At 44.9% G+C, this 15,129-nt stretch overlaps 1 protein-coding gene across 2 annotated transcripts in view; it reads right to left on the bottom strand.

The window, feature by feature from the left end:
• The window catches only part of hoxc13a (homeobox C13a), a 40,921-nt gene that overhangs the window by 19,152 nt on the left and 6,640 nt on the right, over positions 1-15,129 (bottom strand). Inside the window, exon 3 of one of the 2 annotated variants that reach the window (XR_015857064.1) lies at positions 8,562-9,317. The exons of the other annotated variant lie outside the window; for it this stretch is intronic. The gene's annotated coding sequence lies outside the window, so the exon portion shown is untranslated. Of the gene's footprint in view, positions 1-8,561; positions 9,318-15,129 lie in introns of those variants that run through there. 2 annotated transcript variants of the gene reach the window in all.

A 15,129-nucleotide genomic window follows, 5' to 3' on the forward strand; every position in this document is an offset into this window, starting at 1 on the left:
AGCCCAGAAAGTAAAAGGCCTTAGTCATTCCTACCGCGAGTGAGCGCAGAATGCTAACTTGTGCTCATTGTTTGCAACTAAAATATAAAGGTTTAAGGAGCTAATCAAGACTTATTCGCTTTGTCAAGACAAGATTTTGGAAAATTTTGGAAATTCGGTTCAAGATTTTTGCAAAAATAGCCAATAGTGAGAAAAAAATGTGCTCAGGCTATCGGAAAAAAAACTGGCTGGCGGGTTGGCTGGCTGGTTCGCTAGCGGGTTCGCTAGCGGGTTTGGTAGCGGGTTCGTGATCTTCTCTTACAAGCAGAAAGCTGACATTTATAGATTGGGAACGAAATATCTTCACATCCGATGTGTGAGAGTTACCTCAGACTTTTGCGTTAACCCTCATGATGATCTTTCAATGTCAGTTTAGGGGTAGCAACTTCAATATTTAGTTTTTTTTTGGGGGTGGGGGTCAACCGTAACACAAAGTGACGGAGGAGCAGAGTTGTGTTGCTGTGACGGAGGTCAGGGCCATTTCCGCCAGCGACGGTGTGTGTACAGACAAAATATAAACGGCACGTCAGCCTGCTAAAACGCAAATCTTCCATTTCAAATTTAGTGCAATGAGCAGTCCATATTTTGGTAAGAAAAGTTTTTCTAATCATTAAATGGGATGCAATGTCATAGTGTAAAACAGTGATTGTCAACCGGTGGTCCGCGGCCCTCCTGTGGTCCGAGGTGGTACTGCAGTTGGTCCACAAAATTGGAAAGGGAAAATAATTGTAACATTTTTAAAAATAAAATTACTTTCTTATTTGGACTTGATGAATTTTCCAGCTAATTTTCTGAATCATTTACCCATCCAAATTATGTCAAATGTAGCTGAGATTCACAAAATAAATGTACAGAGGCAAATAAATAGCCTTCGGTGCAAAATGAAATAATATTCCGCCAAAGCAGTGGTTCCCCACTAGGTTATAATGGTGGTCCCTTGGACAAAACCCCTGATGTAAAATATAAACTGCTTGGGAAATATAATACAAATATATCCCACACCCATCAAAAACAAAAATCCACAAGATACAGGCTGAGCTCGGCAACGACATCCAAAAGGCCAAAAAGCTACGTGAGGAAAACTGGACTCGATGGTGTGAGGCGAAGTGATCAAATGAAATGAGATGTTCATCTTGAGACATCATGAACTGATTGTAGCGTCTTAAGAGATTTCCATTTCCTGCCAGCGGCTAATAATGTTGCTCGTAAGCTTCGGCGAGAATGTCGCCCCCCCAGCTCGGCACGGCACGGCTCGGCCCGGCCGCCGCCTTTACTAGCCGCCTGCCGGCTCACTCAGTTTGTGAGAAAGCCAGCCACCCCCTGCCGACTGGAACTTGGATATGGAAAACATTTTCATGGGAAATGATTTGCAACACAAATTGTATATTTTTTGTCTTTTGGTGAAGCTGCAGATTTTGTTTTCTCAGGGTTCGTCTACTGTAAAAGTCTGGAGTATTTGGTAAGGCCATGCTTAAAAAAAAAGCGTCTTCTGTCTTGAAATGAGATTTGAAAAAGTATCATCTCGAGTTCAAAATGATCAATAATTATTAGATTTGTACTCAGAAGGAAAATCATACTGGATTGGCAACAATACAAAAAATTAACATAAATTTTAATTATGACAACCAAAATGATAAAAAAAAAAGATTAAAAGAACTAATATTGTATACTTTAATATGAGTTATTTTATTCTTTTTTCCTTCTATAATTATCTTAAATTGGCTGAATAAATGGTGGAGTAGAGCCCTCAAAAAATGTTTTTTTTTTTTCAATGTATTAGACTCAGTACAAAAACAATTTACTCATAATAATTTGCATCTCCTTTTGCGCCTTTACATAAAAACAAATTCAAAATTAAATCCGTTACGAATGACAATTCAAGATTTGCTTCTCAGCAGTCTGACTGAAGCAAGACACACACACACACAGACCTGTAAACGTGGCAGTAGACAAAGGCTTCGGTCGGAAAGGCAAAGTGATCACTAGTGACTTTTCCAGTTTATAGTGAGGATAAAGAATAAAATAGGCCAAATGAAATTTCTCAGAACATATTTTCAATTTGTAGTATTTTTTCTGTGCCTTTAAGAAATCTCATGTTGTTGCTAGGCAAAAAACCAAAAAGTTTTTAAGGAAATGTGAGAAGTTGTGCGATGAATCCAGCAGTTTGTAAAGATTGAGCGACCAACCGGAGTAACCGGAGGCGTATTACCGCACGCACGCACACACGCACGCCGTTTACCGCGGTGACCGGCAGAGATGACATCATTGGGACTTTATCGCCCCCGCCGAGGAGGTGATAAAATTCGAGGTTAGGTTTTCATTCCCATTTGTTTGTTGTTTGTCACCTTTGTTCCCGGCCTCAAAACAGAGTTGTCTGCCTGGCGAGCTCGTGAAAAAGAAACACTTTTTACCTTGCACTCTGACAACCCGGCGTAATTAAAAGGAGCAAATACGCATTCATACTCCAAATCGGGTTGAATGGCAACGGCTGGCCACTTTTGCCATGGCCGGCTGACCAGCCTTGAGGTCAGAGGTCGGAGAGGCAAATGCACACGCGGCAGAGATTTTTTTTGCTGAATTGTTACAATTGACGGGCATTTGCGCTACTATTAATTCTAGTCTCGGGGAAGTTAAAACCAAAGTGACAATCCATTTAAATTTAGGGACGCAATTGAGTCCGATTCTTCCTTTTGCTGGGAAGATTGTTTACGCTCGGCTTTGAAATGAAAAAGGACGAGTAAAAATGAGGCTGCATCATTTGTGATGCCACTTTTAGATGGTTAAGTAAAAACACTCGTCAAGTTTTCATTGCTTTCATTTGGGTGGCTTTTCCACGTCTGCTTGAGCACACGCCCATGTCTGGGGCAGTAATGCGCCCCTGTGAAGAAATGCGCATGTGTAGCCGCTGCACAGCATTGTCATAAAGACCTAGCGAAAGGGAGGGAAGGGGGGGGAAGAAGAAAAAAAAAAACGCCTTTTAATTAGACCACAAAAGTGCTTGCTGCTGGCCTTTGAGGACATACTTGCTCAGGTAGGCGGAGCCTCAAAAAGGCTGCATGGCTTGCCATCCACTTGTGAGCAAATGGAGGAAAGGGCTGCAACTAGACGGCGTCTAGCAGACCGGCGCTAGCTGACATTTGCGCAATCATCGTTAATTCAAACATTCATTATTACGCAATGATATTGCGAAACAGTCAAATATTGGGGGCGGGGCGCCCGTTAGCCACGGATGCTAACTACCATTTTGTTTTTCCTTATTTGTGATTCTTAGCCAATCTGCGAGGTACTCCTGACATCTGGGCATTTATTGTGCTGGAAAATAAAGGCCGTTGGCTGGAGCTTCACATACTTTCAAACAACAACGGACACATTTCCAGCGGTAATTTTAGCTCGATTCAAAACATTGCAACGGTGTATGATGGATGGATGTGTTGCGCCTTGATTATTTCTTGCAATAGATTAGCCGCAATGGTTTGGATCTATTCTCTGATGTCGGCCATTTGACAAAATGTTTGGGCTCGTTGATGACAAATACTGCGCATGTCGGGTCATTTGCATCGTAGCGAGAAAAAATAGACAGCGCCGCCTCTGTGCCTTTTCTTGCGGTGTGGTCCGCTCTAAGCTAGGCTATTAGCGCTGTGTTGGCGGCAAAAACTCCTCGCATCTCCCGAGCCACGGCTTCTCAGAAAAACTAAGAAAAGGGGTTATTAAGATGGCATCATCCAAGACAGGAGTCGATTTCAACACTTTGAATTGCTCAACATTTTGCAATAAAACAGAGCCACGGGAGGATTGAGCAGACGTATCCGTCTGTGATGAAATCCAGTAAATGTGAGCAGGAGACGACCATATTTGGGATGGCCGAAAACGTTCGCATGAAGCAATCCCCGTCGTCCGACTCCTGTGTTGAAGCGCAGGCCAAATATCAGTTGTGAGCGACACTCACTTCTTCGCGGTGTGAAGAAACAAAGACTTAAGGGCGAGCAATAAATCAATGAAGACCTCGCTTCCCCGGGGCTATTCAGCCACTTGGGGTGTAAAACTCTCAAAGGCAAACGAGCACTTGAAAGTCTGCCACGGTGGACGGATTCTGGCCCGCAATTATCTGTCTGCGTGCCTCCTGGACGCTGCATACCAGATATGCTCGGACCTCCTGTCCACGGATTGATGCCGGTGGGGCTTTTCGGAGCTGAGAGGGCCGCAGGCTGCACCGAACGGTGATGGCCGACGCGTGCAACCTAAAGGCAACTCGTCAAGGGAACGCAACTTGCTCATCAACCATTCCTGTCAATCATTTTGTTAGACGCACGTGCACGATAGCCCCGATTTCTTGTGGCCTCGGGTCAAGCGGTGCCATCCGGGACTCTTTCCTTTTTGGGCCACTGCCCAGTATGGAGCGAGCCACCAGCACCTGTCAAGACGACTGATGTGTCCAGCTGGTGAGCAAGAGATGGGTTAAAAGACACGGGAGCAGAGGCGGCGCATATTAAATCTGACGGACAAGACGAGAGGGGGCGCGGTTCGGAGGGGGGTCGGGGGGGCGAGCCCAAGACCCGATGGCGAGATGAGGTAAGGTGGAGCGGCGGCTGATTGCGAGAGAAGGTGACACCGCCTGCTCCAGCTTGGATAACTTCAAGGTGAGGCCACGATCGCGTGTCTGCGCATTCCCAGAGGTTTACTACTGCAGAAAGGGATCGAGAGCGAAAGATGGGGCGATAATTTCAAGGTGCAAAAGCTCTTTGCAGATGTCCAAATAGGCAGTAAATCACTGCAAAGACCTGAGGGTGCTCAAACGCTTTTGAGTGAACGGCTCTTCCGGCCAAGAGGCTGCAGAACGACTAAAACATGAACAGGAGCGTTGGCGGTAACCGCAGCGGTGCGCCCATCCCCCGCCACCGCCACCTACACAATCCCACGACTGTGCAAACGTGAGGCAAAAGCAAAATGGCCTCCATTCAGAGGGTGTCCGAATCCGCCGCCCCGTGAGTCATAACGGCATCCGACCTCTATGTGTCGAGTTACAGGTGTTCCTTTTAACTGAGTTGCTCCAAAAAAAAAAATCATGACTCATCTACTATGGAGGGGCCGAGGAAACACAACTGGGCTTGAAAAACAATCTTAAAAGCAACATGTCGACCGCTCTAAAGCGGGATATACTGTACAAGCAGAATTGTAGGAGCGTTGAAGAAAAAAAAAAAAGCTCATAAACTTGAATTACACCAACACCCAACGTGCTTGGAGAGAAGGATTAAACAAACAATATTACAGCTTTCATAGGCTCCAGCACACCCAAGTGAGGAGAGAATGAAATGATATACTCGACCATATATGGAAATATACATACTTGGTTTACATATATGTTTTATACACACACACATGGTATCCATTTAATCAAATAAAATTGTATCTGAGGATAAAGGGGTTCAGATGGATATTATTTTTTACATAAACACTGAGCTAGATAGCAAGCTAGCAAGCTAGCTAGATACAGATAGAAAGATGGGGGGCACATTATCCATCAAAAAGCAGTTGGATAAGATTTAGTTGATTATTTATAAGTAAAAAAAGGATTGTGTGAATATTCCATAAGACATTTAGTGCCGCACCATTATTCAAGCAGACAATAACAACCGTGTATCCAATTTTGCTCGTAAAGGGCGGCAGTGAAAAGAGTAGTATGAAATTCATGAATTCCTTTTTTTTTTAACAATTTTATAGGCAGAATATGACAAGTTTACATTTTGAATTCAATGAGGATAAGCGGCTCAAAGAATGGAGGGAGGGATGAAGTGGAAGTGTTGCGCTAACTTTGGAGTGTGTATTCTGTCAATGTTCTTTTTATGTACGCCGTTTAAACTTTTTGCATGCTGAACGTTGTTTTACTGCCTGCACATTGGCACTCGTTCATCTCCACTCCATCCTTCACTTTGCCTCCTCCGACCTCAGAATGGAATATCAGACATGATTTAATGCTTGTGTAGTGAACATTAATAGGGATATAAACCACCAAAGCCTATAATTGTAGCATTTTCACGGAGCAACCAAAGTCTCGAAATTATCCGGACAAGTCCAAAAAAAAAAGAAAGGAAAAAATTGTTCATCTTAACAAAAAGAATGACAACAATTTCAATTAGCTGAGATTTGATCTGAAAGGAAAAGCCTCCGAGGCTGCGGAAAGTGACGTGACGTGCAGCTGTCCGTGCACGACGCGCCTGCTGTCTTCAGGCGTGTGCTCGACTGCCCCCTGGCAGATGCACTTGTCATTGCACTAACACGTCAACGCCAATGACCACTCCCTAGCAAGAAAACACAACAGGAAAAAAAAGGGGCACGTCGAAGAAAAATAAGAAGAAAGAAAGAAGAAAAGTAACCTTAGTTGTGTAAATACAAGAAACTTTTGGACAGATATGTGAGCCTTATGGGAGATGTACACGCGCAACAAAAGCTGAGAGGTGGAAAAAAAGTGGCTTTCCCACTGTAAAAAAATAAAATATCATCAGAATCTTACTGGGCAACTTTTCGGCCAAGAATATTCCAGACCCCGGATGACCACCTTTAAAATGTGCATGCAAAAGAGAGTTTCATTCACACATTGTATTTACGGCACACAGTACTGGAAATATTTGATGTAAAGTTGTTCATGAAGTGATAAATTCGTAAATGCAGCAGTAATTTGCATGTGGAAGACACGCGTCTGATATTTTGGCTACATTCCTCAACCTGACGGGGAGGGGGTGGGCTGGGGTGAAATATTTGAAAAGCCCCAGTTCAAATCTTTACCTCAGCTTTTTCAATATGTGTCCAGTTTGATCCGATGAGAAAAAAGTATCAATCCAAATAAACAAATAAAAAAGCAAGAGCAGAAAAGATGGTGTCAGCTATGAAATGATGACTTGGACGGGATAAAAAAAAAAAAAGTCGGGGCAGCCAGCTGGGCAGTATATCTGCGTGTCAGGGTGTTTCACATAAAGCTTGCATGTTGACGGCTCCGCTCGCTGTAAGACGGTAAGGTTAGACGTGCTATTAAACTCCCCTCTGTCACAAACACATGCTATGTGACTTCACTGCCGAGTAGCCCCAAAAGTGACACCGCGCAAATGAGCACAACATGCAGTGCCGCAGCCAAACTAAAGGTGGCAGCAGAGCCCCTAACAAGACTCCGGAGCGGCAGCACTAAGTTCCCAGAGAGCATCTCGAACCAAAGCAACCTCGAGTTAAGCAAGGTCCAGCGCCAAGTCACACATTCTTCCCGTAGGTGCCCGGTGCCGGTACAGAAAGAAGAAAAAAATAGAAAGAAAGAAAGGCCTTCCTGGCTTCATAAACGCACGACAAGCCTAAATAGTCAATCAATAGCTTCTCTTCCATTTGAGGTGAGAAATACAGCAGTGTGTCTTTTCACAGCAGAGAGACTTTTGTGCTTCTTAACACCTGATAAATGGAAGTAAAGGACACTTTGGAAAAGGCCGCATGGAGGCAAAACGTGCGTCATTTGTCACCTGACGTCACCAAACCTTAATGGCGCCTAGGCGACACCATGCAAATTAATGTTGGATTACGAGAAAAAAAAAAGATTTGTTTTCCCTCTGAATCTTGTCAAGTGTTAGTTAGGATTTCGGTGGGTTCATTTAAAAGTGCACTTGAGCACTGAGATTCCAAATAAATGTCCTTTGAGATGCTTTTTCAATTGAGGACCAAGATTCCCGATTAGAGAAATAAGCCTGTCACACTGATAAAAATCGTGCAATAAGCTGCGTGCTCTGATGGCATTTTATTTGATTTGGAAAGCGCGTGCCCGAGCTCGTTGCGGCGCATCTCCGAGAGACAAGTCAATCGTGAGGTTTGCTAATACAGTCCCAGGGACGGACGGATGGACGGAGGGGGGATTGTAAATCCCCGCAAGGCTACAAAAAGGCCGATCAATATAGAAAGCATGTAAACAAACCAGGCTGGAAATGAAGTTGAGATGGATGGAGAATAGGAGGGGGAGGAGGAGGAGGAGGAGGAGGAGGAGGAGGAGGAGGAGGAGGAGGAGGAGGAGGAGGAGGAGGAGGAGGAGGAGGAGGAGTGTGACCACGAGAGCTTCATGGCTAGCAAAGAATGGAAACGCGGGGGAGGGGCCAGAGAAGGATGGCTGCAAAAGTGAGAAGCGGTGGGAATGCAAATGAGGAGGTGGAAGTCCACCAAGGAGATGAGGGGAGAAAAGAGCAGAGCAGAGAGGAGAGCACAGCAGAGGAGAACATCCTACAGAGAAGAAATGGAGGAAAACGCTTGTGCACAAGTGATTTATGCTAGTTGTATAATTTTCTCCAACACTGCCCCCAGCCCAAACCCCCTCGTCCCCTGCCCCCCTCCCCTCCTGCCACGCTGTGCTCATCCTCGCCGTCACACCAAGAACATGCAGTCCCTGGCCACACTGGCAAAGTGATTAAGATTCTGCCGCGATGCGACTGCAGCACTTCGCAAATGGAAGACTGGACATAATTTCCCTAAAATGCTGTTTTTTATCACCTATTTCCCCTTCATCAGCTTGCCGCATACGATTGATGGCTGATGGCACCTCTGACAACTTAACGATTTTATGGTTAGATTTATGGGCTATCTGCTCCTCTCCTTTTACGGCTCAAACTCTGTAAAAATGCTTATTTCTCAGATAAGGAGAGGGAGGGCGCCGCCTCTATGTGTACGGAATAGTATCGGGCCGGCGCTGGGGAGAGAAGAGCCCCGCCGCCACCGCCGCATTGCAGCCGAGAAGAGGCTGCCGCCCGCCGATGACTTTTTGGAAGCCCAAATGATGCGCGTGCACGCGCACGCCGCCATATGTTCAACGGCAGTAACTGACTCTCATCAGCGCTTAATCACCACATCACAAAGCATCAAGCGTCATCTGTTGCAGCGCCATTTTTTACATGTATCGTGGCATCATTTCAGGACTTTTTTTTTTTTTTTTTAAACCTAAAGCAGGGAACTAAAAGAGCAAAAATGCGCAAATGCACACCAGCCAAAAGTAAGATTGCAACTTTGAAGTCAGGGCAATCCGGTGACGTTGGCCGAGTGACGTCAGGTTTTCGGGTGGGGGCGGGGCCACCCCAGGAACACCTCCCAACCTGGACAGATTTACAGCCAAATACAGGCTCCCAGTTAGCCGCCTCCTTGTCTCCGCTGATGAGCCTGGCAGATCCCAGACGGACATCCCTGGGGACTAGAGTGTGGCAGGGGGCGGGGGGGTGGGACCAGTCTGGTGAGATCAGTGAATCAAATACAGCCAAGGAGGACACACCCTGGAATGGGGTAATACCAAACATGTTTTAACGGGGAGCGTCCATAATTCATGCCAGTTACCAAGGATACGCCGAGCGTGCACCTTAGCACAACCGCGACACGTTAGTCGAGGCGACATCAACTGCTGGCTGGCTAATTCATATTCAAGAAGCCTCGGGTGAACTTGACCTCGCTAGTAAAGAGCGAGCCTCGATTTAATCAAACCAGCACATTTGTCGTCTGCACGCTGGAAAAGCAATTGCACGGCCATTTTTGTGTCGTGACAGGAGCGGAGGTTTGCGTCAAATTAATACGCGCTTTTCATTTCGGAACAGAATGTTACGTTTCTTCAAGAAGAAATTTGCTCTTTGGGACTGTCAAGATGTTTTGCAAAAATTGAATTTCCAAATGAACATCGAGAATGAAAAACACGTTGAAATTAGTTTTGGACTTGAATACAAAGGGATCGCTGACTTTTCACAGAAGCGCAAGCCAAAAAGGGCAGTTTGCGTCGTTGTGGGTATGAACATGAAGGAATGAGGTCGAAATACAAAAAGTCCTGCCTCGCTACAAAAACAGATATGCTCAAACCTCATTGAATAAAGTACATAAGCAGACAAGTATATTCACATATTAAATAAATAAAAGAAACATTTGAAGCATATAATTATACCTACACACCAAATCAATAAAGAAGACATAACTAGACATTTTTGATAAGTGGTGATGAGAAAGGTTTTTATAACTTTATGATCTGATATATATATTTCTGAGGACTTTGAAATAACAAATGACTTTTGATATATTGCCTAAATACCTTAATGACCCTTAAGGAACTGTGGAATGCATGCCTGATGTTTTTTCTCTGAATCATGGACACGGCCAGAGTCGTCTTGACCGTTCAGTACTTGATTGTATCTTATGTTTTGACTAATGCTAGACGCCAGTTTTTGATTACTACTGAACGCTCTGCACAGAGGGAAATAGTTTGCCTAGCAAAGCAAAGATACGGTTGAATGCGGTACGACAGTGTATGTCCAAGATTGGAGAAGAATGTTCACAGGAAGGTCACGTGGAGATAAAACCAGTGGGTGCCAGAAGGAGCCACCCGAGAACTCGGCCAAAGATGGTCGCCAAGGCCGAGAGACGGGATGGAAGACAACAGCCCCCTCCACACACACACACCAACAGCCCCCCACCAACACACCGAATCGCCCATAACCAGCACCACTCCCATGGAAGCAGACTCTCCTTCGAACTTGCCCCACCCCGAAGACTCATCGCCCATCAATCCCAGCCCACAATGTGCTACTGAATATAAAACTGATCTAACAACCTTGGACTTTGCCTTTTATGAATGGAGACTTTCCGCTCTTGAAGGGCCCAGCGCTGTATTGCACTTTCCTGAAAACAGAGCTTTTTGAACAAGAATTGTGATTGAACTCAACCAAGCTGTCTAAGTCTAATTTCTGCTTCAGTGTCTTTGCATTTTCCTAAATCTGAAGAAATCAAACGAGCACGCAGTGAGTAAATTGAATAACAGGTGATTGGCAAAGGCTTTTGCCGTGAGACGCAGATAACGCGCTCCCTAAATTGTGGACAGAATCCAACAAACACAAGCAACTTGATTGGCTACCAACCAAAGCGTGACAAATTTGTTTGAGCGGGGCCTCACGGGACCAAAGTCTTTCCATTTTTATTTTTTTTACTACAATTTTTTTTCAAGAATGGTAAAATCTTTTCAACTCTGGGCTCCACAATCTTGTTGATCGCTTGAAGAACAACAGTTGAGCATTTCACTGTCAAGTGGCCGAGAGAGCAAGCCGACAACCTTCTGCAGTCCATCCCCATTGCTGGTCCAAGAGAACCTGCTTTGACACTTTTGAACACATTTCCAAGAACAACAGCGACGGAGAAGCAATCGGCGAAGAACGCCTTTGTACGCAAAAGCATTTCCGTCCGCAGGGGCATGATGGGCATGTTTCCCCCATGAGTCACAAAAGCAGCCGAGGAACGCTTAATTAGTGGGATCATTGTGTGTAATTGCCGTTGCCTGCTGGATATGCACTTTTATGGAGGTTCTGCTGAACAACAAGCGTGCAGACAGAGCGGCAACGCATTCCATTTGGGGTATTTCGGGCAGCCAGCGCCACGTTAGGTGGAGCTTGGCTGCATGATTCTTCAGCTTCACATTGTGCAAGAGCAACACAAAGACAAATATGGACAAGGTGAAAAGGAGATAGTCATCTCCAACTGGAGAAATAAACAAAGTGCTTTTGTAAAGACTGAGCTCACCGGCCGGCAACTGTTTAAAAAAGAAATTCAAGTAAACACCAAGTCATGCCTGAGGATTCTTTCACTCATTATCAAAAAACAAATCTTTGCAAAATAATATAGTATGTCAATAAATATATCTTTATAAATAAATATATAATACATATAAATATAAATAAATACAAATACATAAATACATAAATATATAAATATATAAATATATAAATATATAAATATATAAATATATAAATATATAAATATATAAATATATAAATAAATATATAATACATATAAATATAAATAAATACAAATACATAAATATATAAATATATAAATATATAAATAAATACAAATATATAAATATAAATATATAAATATATTAATATATAAATATAAAAACATATAAATATAAATACAAATATATAAATATATAAATGTATAAATATATAAATATATAGATATATCTTTGCCTCTGTCAATTCAAATATTGACTCAACCCGGCTCATGTGATTTGCGCTCCTGAGTCTAAAAACCTAAATATGTTTTAGCACCATAATCGTCATCTTTGCACTTGAAAACCAACAGACTATCGTCATCTCAACGGGCACGAGTGATTCCTTCTTTTCCAAAAGACACAGAGAGCCATAGCAAAAGGATGAAAGAGCCACACGTGGCCCTGGAGCCGCAGGTTGCGGACCCCTCAAGGAGGAAAACCGGTCTGGCCCTCATAATGCGTCACGTGACGTTTGAAGCGACGGCGCGCCAGGAGACAGCTTCGCGCGTCGCTCTCAACGATCTTTCTGATGAGTGTGAATATTCACGGCGAGCACGGCTCGACCAAATTGTAAAGGAGGAATTTGGACGAGCTTTTTAAAGAGGGCCATTTCATCAGAATCATTATTTTTTTGCGGTTCTCTATAGGCTCGTAACTGGCGGCCTATGAAGAGAGACATGCCGCAGTGGGGCTTCATTTAAAACCAGAAAGGTCACCGCACTAAGAAAGGTCCTCAGCTCAGCCAAAAATATAAAAACCTGGAGTGAGCGGTGGGGGAAGGGAGGGCAGGAAGAAAAGCGATGAGAGCATTCCGCTCCAGGAGGGAACGGCGAGGGGACGTGCGAGAGGACAACCCGAGCCCGGATGACGACGCAAATGAACTGGAACGGGCCTCGCACCAAACAGATGCGTGAGCTTGTTTGTTGATTCGAACGGTGTCATTTGTTCTAACGGCCTGGACGATTAGACAAAAACATTGCAGCCGTGCAGTCTGTCCCACAATCTGTGTTGGCGCCAACGCAAGCGCCCGAAGCCGATTCGCTCGCTCGCCGCTAATGGTCAGATGGGAGATTTGCTCGGCCATATGCAACTCAGCACAAAATCGTCACGACCCCATCGCTCTGTTTACAAGCATTGATGAGATTTGATTTGGCCGCCTGTCGCGTGTCAGCTTTGGCCTCGTTAACAATCGGCGGACGATGCCGCTCGGCCCCGCCCCCTCCCACACGTCGGTTCTCCGAACCGACATCCATGTCTTCAATCACTTGTTTATCTATCAGTTGCCTTTAGTCGTCCGCTGGGTTTTTGACTGCACAACATTACATAAAAAGTCACAGGAGCCTCATGGCAGCGGCATGACAGGCTCTGATGTAAAGCCTCGTGCTTGGCGCAGATAAGGCGGGTTCAATTTTAATGTCGCTAGCACACCGAGACGCACCGGGCTCACTTGTAAAACAGAATGCCCCGATCGCTTGTAAACGCGCCAACCCAGGAGGAGGAAAGGGACGGGGGGGGGGGGGGGGCGCACTAAAAGAGGACAGGAATTCCACTCGCCCAACTCCATCGCCCGATCAATTTGCTCTCTCAAATCCCCGATCCATTCCCCGTCTCTTCGAAAAAATAATACCCGATTCCAATCGGAGGCGCAGTCAAGCATCTCTTGTAAAAGGTCAGAGCGTGACCTCCGAGTTCTCTCGCTCGGGCCGCTCATCCGTGTTGTGACGGGATTTGCTCGCTTTCGGGGAAGTTGGGGAACAGGACCTGCAACCAACTGGGACCGTGTGTGTGTGTGCGTGGTGGCCAGCGGCAGAATGGTGGCATATAAGCGGCGCCTCCCCGCACACCCAGCCAGGGGAACTGATCAGATGGACGATCAAACACTAATCATTCCCTCACGGCCCATAGCGAGTAAAGCTGTCATTAATTTTGCGGAATTACATCAAATCTGAGACATTCTTTATGTGGCCCACGGCCTGCAGACAGTTATACGACAGGGACTGCTGCGCTAAGCAGATGGGGCCGCTTGGCCGTGCATACTAAATACCTCCGTCCCCCTTTTCTCCATTTGCTCCCTCCCTCCCTACGCCGCCCCAGACTCGGAGGCACTCCGCTCCGACGCCCGCCCGACGCCTTTGTTTGCCGTCGGCCTTTCGTCAAAAACGCTCTCGCGTCACCCGTCCTATATCGAAGCAAGCGTCGGCGACCGGAAAAAGAACGCTGGAGTCAAAACAACGAGGGAACAAACTGCTGACGGACATAAACGTTAATGTTTTTCTCTCGGATGTTGACAAATGTAACGGTTAGGCACAACAGAAGGTCATAATCCCATTTGAGGTTTCCTTGGCAACTGATTACGGCTGCAGGCAATGTGCAATTTATGGCCGGTGACACATACCTGCCATTCCCTTTGAATGAGACATGTGGTAAGCTATATTCACAATGACCACCCCAGGTAATGAAACTGCAGTGGCACTCGGGGGCTACACCGTTTTCTTATATCGAGAGGAATTCCAGGCCAGGTTGGAAATAAATACCATAAAAATAAGAAAATAAAATCAACAGACAAGAGGAATTAAATCGCTGCGCGCTAGTGCTGCCACTGATAAACAGCATACTTGGATTTAGGTGCCATAACTGTTTTTTGTCTAATCTAATGCTTAAACGTGCACGTGTGTGTGTGTGTGTTATGTGTGTGTGTGCGCGTTTACGACAGTCAGAGGAAGCATAACAGCAAGCTGCCAGAACAAGAGCAAGCCGTTGTATGGACAATCAGTCCACAAATTACTCGCACAATCCACCTAACAGCACACGTTCTTATCATTTAAAAGTCAAAGCAATTCTCCTGAACAGAAAGAGGCATTAAAACGACAACATAGTAAAAATCTCCAGCAAACACACAAATACAATCAAGGCAGCCAGCAAAGGCATCAGCTAGTCATGGCAGTTCAAACTATTTAATTATCCCATTGCACAGAGTGCTAGCACTCGCTCACATGGAGACTGCACACTATTAATCCACTTAAACACAATTTATGGGGACTAAACATCGACTGTCCATCGACATAAAATTACTCCAAGCGTCCTTATAGCGTCTTGAGCAGACTAAATTAGCCAAACTGGACTTACTAATTGAGGAGGAGTAAAAGTACTGTGTGACTGGATTGACTGCTCGTTGAGCAGAGATAAATAAGCAGGCTATAAACTGGATGAGAACACCAATAACTATAATTATAAATTACCAACATTATTTAAGATGAGGTTAGTGATGCAGGGTTACATGACTT

The sequence above is a fragment of the Syngnathus floridae genome, chromosome 2, assembly GCF_059516105.1.
Source record: "Syngnathus floridae isolate MCC-2025c chromosome 2, RoL_Sflo_1.0, whole genome shotgun sequence".
NCBI lineage: Eukaryota > Metazoa > Chordata > Actinopteri > Syngnathiformes > Syngnathidae > Syngnathus > Syngnathus floridae.